At 47.0% G+C, this 15,360-nt stretch overlaps 1 long non-coding RNA gene across 1 annotated transcript in view; it reads right to left on the bottom strand.

Annotated features, from left to right (window-relative positions):
* LOC133764440 (uncharacterized) overlaps nucleotides 1-15,051 on the bottom strand; it is a 29,197-nt gene extending 14,146 nt beyond the window's left edge. Inside the window, exons 1-2 of the long non-coding RNA XR_009866449.1 lie at nucleotides 14,809-15,051; nucleotides 5,176-5,323 (exon numbers count right to left, since the gene is read on the bottom strand). This is a non-coding gene — a long non-coding RNA (uncharacterized LOC133764440). The remainder of the gene's footprint in view (nucleotides 1-5,175; nucleotides 5,324-14,808) is intronic.
* Between the last annotated feature and the right edge of the window lie 309 nt (nucleotides 15,052-15,360).

Genomic DNA, 15,360 nt, shown 5'->3' with positions numbered 1-15,360 from the left:
GCCCTCCTTTTTAAATTTTAAACTGAGGGCTGGCGCTGTGGCACAGTGAGTTAAGACATGGCCTGCAGTGCTGACATCCCATATGGGTGCCCGTTGGAGTCCCAGCTGCTCTGCTTCCAATCCAGCTCCATGCTGATGTGCCTGGGAAAGTGGCAGAGAACGGCCCAAGTGCTTAGGCCCCTGGGCCTACCTGGGAGACCCAGAAGAAGTTCCTGGCTCCTGGCTTTTCAGCCCAGTTCCCACCATTGCGGCCATTGGGCAATGAACCAGCAGATGGAAGACCGCTCTCTCTCACTCTCTCTCTCTCTATCTCTCCTCTCTCTGTGTAACTCTGACTTTCAAGTAAATAAATAAATCTTAAAAAAAAAAAAGTCTGTTAAGACAGGCTAAAGAAGGGGGACTGCTGGCCCCCACTGAGACCTGAATTACAAAGGCCTAACTGTGATGCAATGTATGTATGTCTGCTATAGTTTGGATATGAGTTTGAGTATCTCCCAAGGGCCTATGATGAGTTAGAAGTTTTGTTCCCAAAATCTTATGTTATTGGTTTAATGGATTAAGGGTGGAGACTTAATCTAATTGTTAGGTCAAGAGTGAGGCTTTTGAGAAATGCTCAGATAGGTTTAGATTAGATTAAGCTGCTGAGTGGAGTGTCATGATTCAATCACAGTGGCTATAGAAAGATGGATGCATGTGGCATAGAAGATGAGCATGCTCCCTGCCTCTCAGCTTCTTGACTCGCTGTGTGATCATTCCTCCACCATTCTCTGGCCTTACCATGCCTGAGCCAATGGGGCTGCCCAGTCTTGGATTGAGAACCTCCCAAACTTCACCCCTCCTAAGTAGCTCCTCTTAGGATATTTTAGTTGTAAGAATAAAAAGCTGGGGCTGGTGCCCTGGCGCAGAGGGTTAACCCCATGCCTGTGGCACCGGCATCCCATATGGGCGCCGGTTCTAGTCCTGGCTGCTCCTCTTCCAATCCAGCTCTCCCCTATGGCCTGGGAAAGCAGTAGAAGATGGCCCAACTGTTTGGGCTCCTACACCTGCATGGGAGACCAGGAAAAGGCCTCTGGCTCCTGGCTTCAGATCGGCGCAGTTCCAGCCGTTGTGGCCATCTGGGGAGTGAACCAACGAAAGGAAGACCTTTCTCTCTGTCTCGCCCTCTCACTGTCTGTAACTCTACCTCTGAAATAAATAAATAAAAATCTTTAAAAAAAGAGAATAAAACCTGACCAAAATAATACCATAATCCTCATCCAAAAGACACCATGGAGCTCAATAGAATACACTCATATAATTAGAAAGTCACGGAAGTGCTCTCTCTTCTTTTTTTTAAGACTTATTTATTTATTTGAAAGGCAAAGTTACAGAGAGATAGAGGCAGAGAGAGAGGTCTTCCATCTGCTGGTTCACTCACCAAATGGCTGGAGCTGGGCGGATCCAAAGCCGGGAGCTTCTGGGTCTCCCATGTGGGAGCAGGGGCCCACGTACTTGGACCATCCTCTGCTGCTTTCCCAGACACGTTAAAAGGGAGTTGGGGCCAGCACCACGGCTCAATAGGCTAATCCTAGAACCCAGCACACCGGGTTCTAGTCCCAGTCAGGGCGCCAGATTCTGTCCCGATTGCCCCTCTTTCAGGCCAGCTCTCTGCTGTGGCCTGGGAGTGCAGTGGAGGATGGCCCAAGTGCTTGGGCCCTGCACCCCATGGGAGACCAGGAGAAGCACCTGGCTCTTGGCTTCGGATCAGCGCAGCAGCCATTGGAGGGTGAGCCAATAGCAAAAGGAAGACCTTTCTCTCTCTCTCTCTCTCTCTCTCTCTCTCTCTCTCATTGTCCACTCTGCCTGTAAAAAAAAAAAAAAAAAAAAGAGGGAGTTGGATCAGAAGTGGAATAGCCAGGACTCGAATGGATGCCCATACGGGATGCCGGCACTGCAGATGGCAGCTTTATCTGCCATTCCACAGTGCCAACCCTCAGAAGTTCTCTTCAAGGTAATTTACAGACAATCTGGTCCAATCTTCCTTGTAGAGAAAACAGAGACCCAGAGAGGTCGAGTGGTTTTCCACACTAGCATAGCTCATTTGTGGTAGAGGTGAAAAGAGAGTGCAGGCTTCTTATCTTTTGTCCAAAGGAAGGAGTAATTTTATTCTATCTTGCTACTGCCTTTCAAACTCGTTTCATTAACTTCTCCTTACTATCCCTTTAGACTACAGTTTTGACTGTTCCCTACCAGCCTCTCATCTGTCAGCTGAGGTAAAAACCTCAGTTTCTGTCCCATAACTCAGGACATTGTCCTGTGAGCTCTCTCTCCACATTCCACTCTAGCTCCCAGGGACCACAGAGCCCTTCACATGCACACATCAGCACCAAGAGGCCGGTCTCTCCTCCTGGCAGGTTCTCACTCTTAATCTTCTATTTTTGTTGTTCTTGCAAGACTTATGTATTCATTTGAAAGGCAGAGTTACAGAGAGAGAGAAGGAGAGACAGAGAGAGATCTTCCATCCACTGGCTTACTCCCCAAATGACCACAAGAGTCAGGGCTGGGCCAGGCCAAAGCCAGGTGCCAGGACCTTCATCCAGGTCTCCCATGTTGGGGCAGGGGCCCAAGTACTTGAGCCATTTTCCACTGCTTTCCTAGGCACATCAGCAGAGACCAGATCAGAAGTGGAACAGCAGGACTCAAACCAGCACCTACATGGGATGCTGGCATTGCAGGCAGTAGCTTAATCCACTGTGCTACAGCATCGGCCCCTTAACTTTCTCTTAACCATAGGATGCAGACAGTTTTCTTCAAATAAATTCGTGGCTTTAAAACTTCATTTCCTTGGTTTTCTTTTCTTAGACCAAAATCTGAATGATGGAATATAGGTTTCAGAATTGATTTGGGTGCCACCCCCTTGAGCAAGCCCTGCATAAATGATCAGACATATCTTTTTGTAATTTGGTGGCACTTACCACCTATTATTCTGAGCTCCAAAACTAGGAAAACAGGAAAATCTCATTTAACATCCTGTTTCAATTGTTTTTATTGTTTCCAGGTTCTCTTTGTTTCTTAATGCATTCCAGCTGAAATTTTTTAAATTAAATTTTTATTAGGCTATGCATTCCAATGACAGAACACATGCCTCTTATTTTAAAAGAAAAAAAAGAATATTTATTTGAAAGGCAGAGTTACAGAGAGGCAGATGGAGAGAGAAGTATTCCATCCATTGGTTTACTCCCTAAAAGGCCGCAACGGCTGGAGATGGGCCAAACCAAAACCGAATCCAGGAGCCTGGAGCTTCTGCCAGGTCTCCCGTGCAGGGGCCCAAGCACTTGGGCCATCCTCCATCGCTTTTCCAGACCACAGCAGAGAGCTGGATCAGAAGTGGACTCAAACTAGCACTCATATGGGATGCCAGCACTGCAGGAGGCAGCTTTACCCACTAAGCCAGAGTGCTGGCTCCTCTTTCTTTCTTTCTCTTTAAGATTTACTTCAGATTCCTGTTACATTTTTTAATTTGTTAGACCCTGTTGTGGGACCAGCCACTGTCTCCTTCCTTCCGCTTACCTGGGCATGCTGGGAATCAGCTGCAGGCTGTTTTAATCTAAGCCTGCCTAAGGGCAGGAGGAATTTCCTGCACTTAGTGTCCCACCCCATACCCCCAGGTTTTCTGTCAAGATTGTTGGCTATCCAAACTATCTCCCAGTTCTGTGAGATAACTGAACTTCAGCCTCATTCTTTTTTTTTTTTTTTCCCCTGGGCCAGGAGCCAGGAGCTTCTTTCAGGTGTCCCATGTGGGTGGGGGCCCAAGGACTTGGGCCTTCTTCCACTGCTTTCCCAGGCCATTAGTAGGGAGCTGGATCAAAAATGGAGCAAGGTCGGTGCCGCGGATCACTAGGCTAATCCTCTGCCTTGCGGCGCCGGCACCCCGGGTTCTAGTCCCAGTTGGGGCGCCGGATTCTGTCCCGGTTGCCCCTCTTCCAGTCCAGCTCTCTGCTGTGGCCTGGGAAGGCAGTGGAGGATGGCCCAAGTGCTTGGGCCCTGCACCCGCATGGGAGACCAGGAGAAGCACCTGGCTCCTGCCATCGGATCAGCACGGTGCGCAGGCTGCAACGCGCCAGCCGCGGTGGCCATTGGAGGGTGAACCAACGGCAAAGGAAGACCTTTCTCTCTGTCTCTCTCTCTCTCTCACTGTCTACTCTGCCTGTCAAAAAAAAAAAAAAAAAAAAAAGAAAAAAAAAAAAAAAGAAATGGAGCAGCCAGGACTCAAAGCAGCCCCACTATGGGAGGCAGGCCCTGCAGGCGGTGGCCTTACCTGCTGTGCCACAGCGCGGGATGGAGTCCTTCATTAGACTCCAGCTCCACTGCCTGAATTTCAGCCTAGTACCTGATGTAACCCTGACACCTTCCCAAATATCCTGAACCTCCGAGTCTGAGGTCTTCCTGCTTCCTTCACTTCCCCATTCTTGGGAAAGAGAATGCCTTTCAACTTTCGCCCAGTGGCTAGAGTCTTACTACATGCTAACTAGACTTATCTGTTTGTCTGGAATCCTGATGAATATCTGTTGTGTCAAAATTTTCTGATAGGCCCCAGATGCCAAATGCCAAATGCTTGCCTACGCTAGTGCTTGCTATTTGCCACAGTGGCCTCTCAACAGATTTGGCCTGCCCAATGCTACTGAAGCTAATACTGTATCCCTATGTGGTACCGGATCCCCATCTCTTCCTCTGAGTTGGGTCTAGGCTACCACAGTTCTCAAGCCATGCACGGATCATTTCCCATGAGTAGAATGTTCTATTACACACTGCTCTGAAGAACAATGCAACCTTTGGGACCAAACCAGGAAAGCATAGCCCTGGGTAGTGAGCCCTTTGAGGACAGTATTCATCTGCAATAGTTAGGGAGTTACCTACCATATCCACTTAGGCATTAACTAACCAAAGACTGTTAAGTTCTGGGTCCCCATTCAGTGCAAGTATATGTAACAGAAATCCATTTTTCCCAGCCAGCATCCTTTCTTCTGGTTGGATATCACTACTTTCCTTGCCTATATCTATTTCATAGAATTCTGGTAGGGCTGACCCAAATCTCAGCTTTAACTCTGGTCAATCAGAGCAACACAACATCTCGTGGACAGAATGATTGCTTCAGGCACATGCACATGATCCACACTGAGCCAATGACAGTCTCACCTGGGATTTCAAAAGGAATTATTAAGAAAGAGGTGCATTCAGCTGGGTTACTAAATTGGTAGGATAGAACCTGGAGCTGTTGATGGCCATCTTTGTCACCACATAGGGAGATCCTGCCTGGGAATGAAGCCAACTCAGGAAAGCAAGACTGAAAGAGAGAGGAAAATCTGTTGCAACATTCATTCAATCCTAATGACAGCAATCTACCTGTAGACTTCTTGGTCCATTAATCAATGTGTTTACTGTTATTATGTAAATCATATGAGTTGGATTGTATTTTTATTACTTGCAACTAACACATCTGGTAAGAGAGACTGACTAGTAATTCTTTCTGCTTTGCTAGCTGTATAAACGTCTAGCAATGAACTACACCAAAGAAAAAACAAATTTAAAAATGGGTTTAAAGTGTATTATTTATTTTAAACTATCACTTAAAAGCAGCATACTATAGTGAAAATAACACAAGATTTGCAACCTATTGGAACCCTAATAAAATCTTAAATCTCCTATATTCTAGCTATGTATGCTGGCCATATAAATTAATATCCTGGCCCTCTGTTTCTTCTTTTATAAAATGAGGAGAATATTATCTATCACATAGGATTATTATGAGGAGTAGACATAATGCATATGGTGCCTATAACTAAAAGGCTTTCAATAAATAATAGTTATTTAAAGTATCAAACACCTTGACCTGCAAGGATTTATGGGTACCATATTCTAAAAGGATTTTTAAAAAGCAAAAACATGACCTCTATGCCTGGCAACTCAAAATCTAGATTAGATGAGGAGATATGGGTGTGGGAGTTAGGCTCAGTGGTTAAGATGCTGCTTGTGACACCCACATCCCATATAGGAGAGCCTGGTTCCAGTCCTGCCTCTACCTCTGGTTCCAGCTTCCTGCTAAATGTGCATTCTGGGAGGCAGCAGATAATGGCTCATATACTTGGTGCCTAGTCGACCATGAGTCCCAGATGCTTCACTTCTGATGCAACTCCCTATTAATGCATCTGGGGAGGCAGCAGAAGATGGCCTCCGTGCTTGAGCCCTTGTACCCATGTGGGAGAAGTGATGGAGTTGCAAGCTCCTGGCTTCAGCCTGGCTCAGCCTCAGCTATTGCAGCCATTTGGGGAGTGAACCAGTGGATGGAAGGTCTCCCTTCCTCTTTGTGTCTCTCTTTCTTCTCTCTGTTTCTCCCTTTCTCTGAACTCTGCCTTTCAAATAAATTAATAAAATTTCTTGAAATTAAAATAAAATAAAACAAAAAGAAGAGGACACACAAATGTTAAACAGAGCCTTTGGTTACTAAGGGGAAGGAGAGGCTGGCGCCACGGCTCACTTGGCTAATCCTCCGCCTGTGGCGCCAGCACCCAGGTTCTAGTCCCGGTTGGGGCACCAGATTCTGTCCCGTTTGCTCCTCTTCCAGTCCAGCTCTCTGCTGTGACCCGGGAGTGCAGTGGAGGATGGCCCAAGTGCTTGGGCCCTGCACCCCATGGGAGACCAGGAGAAGCAACCGCCTCCTGGCTTCGGATCGGCGCAGCATAGAGGCCACTTGGGGGGTGAACCAACGGAAGGAAGACCTTTCTCTCTGTCTCTCTCACTGTCTAACTCTGCCTGTCAAAAAAATAAAAATAAATAAATAAATAAGGGGAAGGAGATAATTCCCTTTTGGCTGATCATAAAAAGAATTCATGAAGAAGTGAAATCTGGGCTCTAAAAGAATATGATTTTTGATAAGCAGAGATTGGGAGAAAGTGTCCAAGGAAGGAAGGGAGGTAAGGAGGAAGGGAAAAATGCATGCGCATGTCTGTGGACACCACAGAGCATGTCAACATGGCTGGAGTGTAGACTCCATACAGGAATACAGGGGAGCTACAACTGATGCCAGACCTGGGCTGGTAAATATGTAGAAGGTGTGGCTTTCAGTATCACATAGTGGGAATCTTTGAACCCATGAATGTTAGCAGTGTTGGTGCAGGGTAAAAGCTAAGGTTTGACCAGAAAACCACCTGGATCCTCATCAAACTGCTTACTCCCGACTGTCCCCTGCATCCTGCCTCAGTGAACTCTGGTAATTGAGGGGTGTGTCATCCCTCTCAACTGAGTGCTGGAACATGAAAAATGGCTAGAAAACATCAGCCCAGAGGCAGAGACTACTGATGACTATTAATTGTATGTGGTCAAAAGGGCACCTGGATCCAAAAGGGGAAGGTAGGATTGTAGTCTTCTTTCTCTTTCACTCTTAAAATTAATTCCTCTTAGCCACTTTCCCTGCCTCCAGGCTTCCCCCATTTCAAATTCTTTTATATTTCATGTCTAGATTAATCTTCCTGTTCTGATCCTGTCATTTCAACCCCAAACCATTAATGACAACTCACACCAACAGAACAGACTAAAAATCTTTGGCTTTCTATAGAAGACTCTTTAAAAAAAAAAAAAAGATTTATTTATTTATTTGCTACAGAGTGACAGAGAGAGAAAGAGAGAGAGAGAGGTCTTCCATCCCCTGGTTCACTCCCCAGATGGCCACAATGGCTGGAGCTGTGTCAATCTAAAGCCAGGAGCTTCTTCCAGGTCTCCCATGTGGGTGCAGAGGCCCAAGGACTTGGGCCATCTTCAACTTCTTTTCCCAGGTCATAGCAGAGAACTAGATTGGAAGTGGAGCAGCTGGGTCTCAAACTGGCGCCCACATAGGATGCTGGGACTGCAGGCGGCGGCTTTACCTGCTATGCTGTGAGACCTGAGCCTGAATCAAGGTGTAACTATTTTAAATTAGGCCTCCATCTTGTAACTTGGGCCTGACCAGGCCCTGAACCCTAAGCCAGAAGTAAATAAATGAACTCCCCTTGCAATAAACTCTCCTAGCAACAGCCAATTAACAGATAACAGAGAAATATCTAGAGTTCCTGGTGTCTTCTCAGGGCAGATAAGGTGATTGATAGCTACCCGAGACCCTGCATTTTGGCACGTACACCCCAGCAGCTCGGACCCTATGCTTTGGCCAATCAATTCAGAAGGCATCAACCCCAAAGCCATCCAACCACCTTTAGTAGCTCTGTTCCCGCCACTGGATGCACTAATCAATTCTAGGAGATGTCCTTTGAATTTCCCGCGGGATGAGATGATTTGCTAAATGGTACCATGATGTATAGAATGTCTCTGAAAACCCTATAAAAACCCTGTTAACTGAAGGGTCGGGGCTTTCAATTCAGACTCGCTGCATCAGTGTTGATTGAGAGACCAGGCCCGGACCTGTAATAAAACTCTCGTGTGCTTTACAATGGTATCGGCTCCTTGGTGGTCTTTGGGGACGACTGAACGGGGCATAACAATGCCACAGTGCCAGCCCCAGAAGATCTTTCTACTTGAGGCAGCAACCACCTTTCAGACCTCGCTGCCAGTTATCAGGTATCTTCTGGTTTGGCCACACGATCTGCTCATGAGTCCCCAGCTTTTCTGTCTTCACGACTCCTTTGTGCTGCTCATTCTGCCTCAAATACCACTTCACAGTCCCCTCAGCTGTTTCAATCTTCTGGGCCCTTGAAGACTCAGTTCAGATACATTTCCTCATCCCCCTCTGTCTGTTACCCTGACTTTGACAATGTCCTCCCATTTCAAACTCCCGTGGAACTTCACCTGTATCTCTCTTCAAGCACAGCATCATCTGCTTTTTAGAACTCAGTAACAGCTTAGTTTTATAGAAGCCAAAATTTGAAACAGTGTAATAGATAACAATCACACTTATTCCTACCACTCAGAATCACAAATGTTTAACAGTTTCATATTTGTTTCCATGGTTTTAAAGAAGTGAAACATCGTAGATCAAATTAAAGTCCCTTTTAGGGGCTGGCACTGTGGCACAGCAGGTTAAAGCCATGGCCTATAGGGTTAGCATCCCATATAGGTGTCAGTTCGAGTCCCAGGTGCTCCACTTCCAATCCCGCTCGCTGCTCATGCACCTAGGAAAGCAGCAGAGGATGGCGTAAGTCCTTGGGCCCCTGCACCCACATAGGAGACCGGGAAGATGCTCCTGTCTTTCACTTAGCCCAGTCCTGACTGTTGCAGCCATTTGGGGAGTGAACCATGGGATGAAAGATTTCTTTCTTTCTCTCTCTCTCTCCCCCCTCCCCTACGGCTTTGTAACTCTGCTTTTCAAATACATAAATTTGGACCAGCGCTTTAAGCCAGGGCGCTTTAGGCCACAGCGCCAGCAACCCATATAGGCACCGGTTCGGGACCCAGCTGCTCCACTTCCAATCCAGCTCTCTGCTGTGGCCTGGGAAAGCAGTAGAAGATGGCCCAAGTCCTTGGGAACCCTGTACCCACAAGGGAGACCCAGAAGAGGCTCCTGGCTCCTAGCTTCAGATCGGCACAGCTCTAGCCGTTGGGCCAATTGGGGAGTGAACTGGTGGATGGAAGACTTTTCTGCTTTTCCTCTATCTGTATAACTCTGACTTTCAAATAAATAAATAAATCTTTAAAAAAAATAAATAAATCTTTTTTAAGCCCTTTTAGCCACACACCCTCCCAGTCAGTCCCATTTCCCTTCTCAATTTCTAGTAGTAATGACACCATAAAATGAGTGTGTAACTTTCCATTTCACTCTATAATTTTAGATGCATCCAGATATGTATTCATCATCAATGGCTTATGATGCTACATGTGTTTTAAAATTTACATAGGGCAGGGGGACAATTGTTTAGCTTAAAGTTTAAGATGCTCATGCCCCAAAATGGAGTGCCTGGGTTCAATGCCAGTGTCTGGGCTCCAGCTCCTGATCCAGCTTCCTGATGACACAGACCTGGAAGGCAGTAGTAATGGCTCAATTGGTTGAGTTCCTGCCATCCACATGGGAGGCTTGGGTTGATTTCCTGGCTCCTGGCTTCAGTAAGTCTAGCCCTAGCTATTGCAGGCATTTGAGGGTTGGGCCAGAGGATGGGAATTCTGTCTGTCTGCCACTCAAATAAATGAATACAAACTAGAAAAAAATTCACATTGGGGCAAACATTAAGACAAAGTTTATGAGACCCATGTCCCAAATTGGAATACCTGGATTTGATATTTGGCTCTGGCTCCTGACTCCAGCTTCCCACTAATGCAGACCCTGGGAGGCAGTGGTAATGGTTCAAGTATTTGGGTCCCTGCCACCCTTGTGGGAAACCTATACTGAGTTCCAGGATCCTGCCTAGCCCAACCATGCTGTTATTTTACCTCTGGAGAGTGAAACAGCAGATGGGAGATACCTCTCCCCTGCCCATCACTCTGCCTATCAAATAAAATGAAAAAATTTTAAACTGTTAGACATTTGCATCACTAGTAATTTTTCCTTCTAAGTAAATAATACTTCAATGGCTATTACACATAAATGTAACCCCATATCTGTAATTATTGCCTTAATACTCATACATTTGAATGAAATTACTGAGAAATGGGTTTGCATGCTTTTATTTTTATCCATATAAAATGCATGAAGTTAAACATATTTTTAGAGGCTGATGTTGTAGTATAGTAGGTTAAGTCTGCCACCTGCAAAGCCAGCATCCCATATGGGTACTGGTTTAAGTTCCAGCTGCTCCACTTCTGATCCAACTTCCTGCTAATGGCCTGGGAAAAGCAGTGGAAGATGGCCCAAGTTCTTGCGCCCCTGCACCCACATGGGATACCTGGGTGAAACTTTTGGCTCCTGGCTTCAGCTTGGCCTAGCCTCAGAAATTGCAGTCACCTGTGGACTGAACCAGTGGAAGGAAAATCAATGTCTCTCTGTTTTTCCTTTTCTCTCTGTAACTTTGGCTTTTGAATAAATAAATTAAAAATATATTTTTAAGGCAAACTAATATTTTTTAAAAAAGATTTATGTATTATTTGAAAGGTAAAGTGTCAGAAAGAAAGGGAAAGACAGAGAGAAAGATCGTCCATCAGCTGGTTCACTCCTCAAATGCCTAGAACAGGAAGGAATAGGCCAGGTTGCAGGCAGGAGCCAGGAATTCCATCCAGATCTCCCACATTGGTGGTAGGAATCTAAGTGCTTGGACCATCATCCTCTGCCTCCCCAGTGCATTAGCAGGAAGCTAGATAAGAAGCATGGAGCTGCAGGGACTTGAACTGGGCATTCCTACATGGGAGGTCAGTGTCCCAATGACAGTTTAACCTGCTGTGTCACAACATCCCCCCTCCCCAATATTTTAATATCTCTAAAAAGTGTATGGTGAAAATAGTTTTCTTCCTCATTTCTCTTCACAGCTCAAAGACTGTCATTTCCCACTTTTTTTTTTTAACCTCCATATGAGTATTTACCTCCATATGGTAAAATAATGTGCTTATGCTTATACTATTTCCATATACATCTGTCTTTTTAAAAGATTTCATTTATTTATTTGAAAGGTAGAATTACATACAGCAAGAGGGAGAAGCAGAGAAAAAGGTCTTTCATCTGCTGGTTCACTCTTCAAATGGCCGGAGCTGAGCTGATCCAAAGCCAGGAGCTGAGAGCTTCTTCTGAGTCTCCCACACAGGTGCAAGGGCCCAAGCGCAAGAGCCATCTTCTACTGCTCTCCCAAGTCATACCAGAGAGCTGGACTGGAAGAGGAGCAGCCAGGACTAGAACCGACGTCCATATGGGATGCCAGCACCACAGGCAGAGGATTAACCTACTGTGCCACAGCCCCAGCCCTAATATATATGTCTTAAACATGATCTATTGTCTTCCTTTGTGCTAGATGAGGATGTGGTACTCTTACAATTACACCACATACCCATCATCACTTCTCCTTCCCCAGCTTCCCAAAGTAGTTAATTTTTGTTCACATCAAGAATCAGTTTATACCATGATTAAAATGTGTAATTTTCACAGATTAAGTCAAGCACTATACTGTGATTCCTTTCTTATAAAACTCTAGGAAATAAGGGGGCTCATTTTACTTTATCTGCACCAACATTGGTTAATAACTTAAAAAAAAAGTTTTCTCATATTAAAAGTGAAACAAGGGCAGGTGTTGCGGTGCAGCTGGTTAAGCTGCCACCTGACATGCCTGTATGCCGCAGGAGTGCTGGTTCAGGTCCCAGCTACTCTACTTATGATCCAGCTTCCTGCTAATGCATCCTGGGAAGTAGTCCATGATGGCTCAAGTGCTTGGGCACCTGCCATTCATGTGGGCGATCCAGATGGAGTTCTGGGCTCCTAGCTTCAGCCTGGCCCAGTCCTGCATGTTGCAGGCATTTGGGGAGTAAACCAGCAGATGGAAGTGCTCTCTCTCTCTCTCTCTCTCTCTCTCCTTCCCTCTATCATTGTTGCTCTGTTTTTCAAGTAGATGACAATAAATACTTAAATAAAAGTAAAATGTATTTATGATGGAAAATTTTTTCATTCAGAAAAATAAAAATTGAAATCAACTGTAATCACAGTCCCTGTTTGAACTGCTTCTCTCACCACCTCTTTGTTCCCTTGTCCTCTTTCCCCATAAGTACCCAAATCAACACTGCCTGGACCATCCGCAGGAGTCACTGAGGTGTCCTTGATCCCTGATGCACCTTGCAGCATCCAATCTGTCACTGTCAATTAGCATACCTCCACCGCCCATCTGCCTCTGGCCAGTAGGCAAACACCTGGCCTTTCCACACAAGCAGTTTTTAATTTTTTTATTTATTTTTTATTTTTTTTTGACAGGCAGAGTGGATAGTGAGAGAGAGAGAGACAGAGAAAAAGATCTTCCTTTTTGCCGTTGGTTCACCCTCCAATGGCCACTGAGGCCGGCACACCGCACTGATCCGAAAGCAGGAGCCAGGTGCTTCTCCTGGTCTCCCATGGGGTGCAGGGCCCAAGTACTTGGGCCATCCTCCACTGCACTCCCGGGCCACAGCAGAGAGCTGGCCTGGAAGAGGGGCAACCGGGACAGAATCTGGCGCCCCGACCGGGACTAGAACCCCAGTGTGCCGGCGCCGCAAGGTGGAGGATTAGCCTATTGAGCCGCAGAGCCAGCCTAATTTTTTTTTTAAGTGAGGAGTCCATAAGTGTGTTCTGGCTTCCTAAGAATTCAAGTCTTTCCAGCTTGCCACCCAGAAGAGGACCTGCACCCCTATTTGGTTGTTTCCATTTTAGTACATAGCCTTATTCTTCCCTGGTCTTACAGAATGCACCAAGAGGTTGAGTTGGAGTACGTTTAAGTATAACTTTATAGAATTCTCATAAACACTGTTGTCTTACACTCAAGCCCTGTGGTCCATTCCTTATTTCATTAAAATACTTTTTAAACATTTATTTATTTATTTGAAGGGCAGAGTTATGAGACAAGGAGAGAGAGAGAGAGAGAATCTTCCATCTGCTGGCTCATTCTACAAATGGCCACAACAGCCAGGCTGGGCCAGGTCAAAGCCTTGGGCCATGTGCTTCATCCATGCCTCCCATGTGGGTGCAGGGGCCCAAGAACTTGGGCCATCTTCCATTGCTTTCTCAGGTGCATCAACCTGGAGCTGGATCAGAAGTGGAAGAGCAGAGACTAGAACTGGTACCCACATAGGATGCTGGCATCACATTCAATGGCTCAACCAGCTATGCCACAACACCAGCCTCAATCAATTAAAAAAAATTTTTTTTTAAATTTTGTCTATCAGAGAGACAGTTCCCATCTACTAGTTCATTCTCCAAATACAAGGCTGGGCCAAATAGAAGCTATGAATGAGGAGCTCAATCCAGGTCTGTCATGTAGGTGGTAGAGACCCAAGTACTTCAGCAATCACTGTTACCTCCCAGGGTGTGCATTAGTGTGAAGCTGGAATCAGGAACAGATCCAGAATTCAAACCCAGGACTACAGTATGGGATGTGGGCATCTAGCTGCCCGGCAAATGCCCATCTGCCTGTGGCCCATGCTAATCCTTAAGGAGAGATCTCCTCCCTTAGTACAGGATTTTTCCCTTAAGGGATCCATTAGTCCTTCCTACAATCCGTGTTTCATCAGGTGATGTTCCTTTTTAAACCCAAATTTTCTTTCATAGCACTTCTGGACCCAAGAAAATCAAGGCCTGGAGCTAGATGTTTCTTGTACTCAATACAGCAGCATTCTCATTCAACAAGCCCTCTCCCAGTTAGCTACTCTCCTCTTACCCTTCAGTTCCCTTGGCTTCTCCCCACTCCCCCGCCCCGTTCCTACTTTGATCGGAGCCCTTATTGCCCGGTGTTAGCCCTATGTCACCATGTGGGTATCTTCCCCAGACTGAGCTCTTTGAGGGCAGGAATCCTGGCACCACAGAGGGGTAGGGCGCAGAGTAAGTGCAACATATTTACGGGAGGAATCGGTGATGGGTGTTTGGACAAGACTACACTACAATGATTTTAATACCGGGAAAGAACTTTCAACTTAAACCAAAAGTCAACAGCTCCCTCTATTTTCTTATGCCAAGGAATGTCTTGAAGAACACCGAGAAGAACCCTGAAAATGCACCTGGTCGCCCCGCGAGGGCTGGATGGGAATGCGGCTAAACCAGTTAGGGAGTCGCTCTGGTGGCCCTGCGGTGAGCTGCTCAGAGTGGGTGGAGTGGCCAGTGGAGACTTAGAACTACATCTAAAAGGCATTTCCAAGAGAAGAATAAAAGCCGAAATTCGCTGAGTTCCATGTGCTAGAGGTTACACCATCACCAACCTGGGCGCGGAATCACATCCATTTCGCCGGATGCAAAGCGACATTAGGCCAGATTAAGCGGCTGAGGGAAGGCGCGAGCCTGTCACACACCCCAAGAGCTTCCAAGCCTAACTCCTGTGTTTTCCTGCGCCTCAATGTGCTGGCAAACGCCTTGCAACTCCAGAACGTGGGAGCGCAGAGGTCGTGCATCAGGATGCCCGTGCTTCCGGGGCCGTGGAGAAGGCCGCTCCGGGTGGAGGCCGCCGCGCGCGGCAGGCGGCAGGGCCCCGGCGGCAGGCGGCCGCAGCTGCGCAGACTGGGGAGCGGAAGCGGCTGAGTCACCGCGCGGCCAGAGAGGCGGCCGGCTTGGAGCGCGCGCCGGACGCCTGCGGTCCCGCATGGCTGGGCCGTGACGCTCGGCGGGAGCACCCTCAGGGCAGTCGGCCCGGGCTGTGACGAGAGCGGCCGGAAGGGCTGAGTCAGCGCAGGCGACGCGCGCGGCGCTGGCGGGGAGGGGCGGACGCGCCTTCCCGCGGCCCCTGCTCCGGGCCCGGTCCGGGGGCCCCGCGCGCA

The sequence above is a fragment of the Lepus europaeus genome, chromosome 7, assembly GCF_033115175.1.
Source record: "Lepus europaeus isolate LE1 chromosome 7, mLepTim1.pri, whole genome shotgun sequence".
Lineage (NCBI taxonomy): Eukaryota > Metazoa > Chordata > Mammalia > Lagomorpha > Leporidae > Lepus > Lepus europaeus.
Note: the sequence above shows the minus strand (reverse complement) of the source record. Positions and strands in the feature narration are given on the sequence as shown.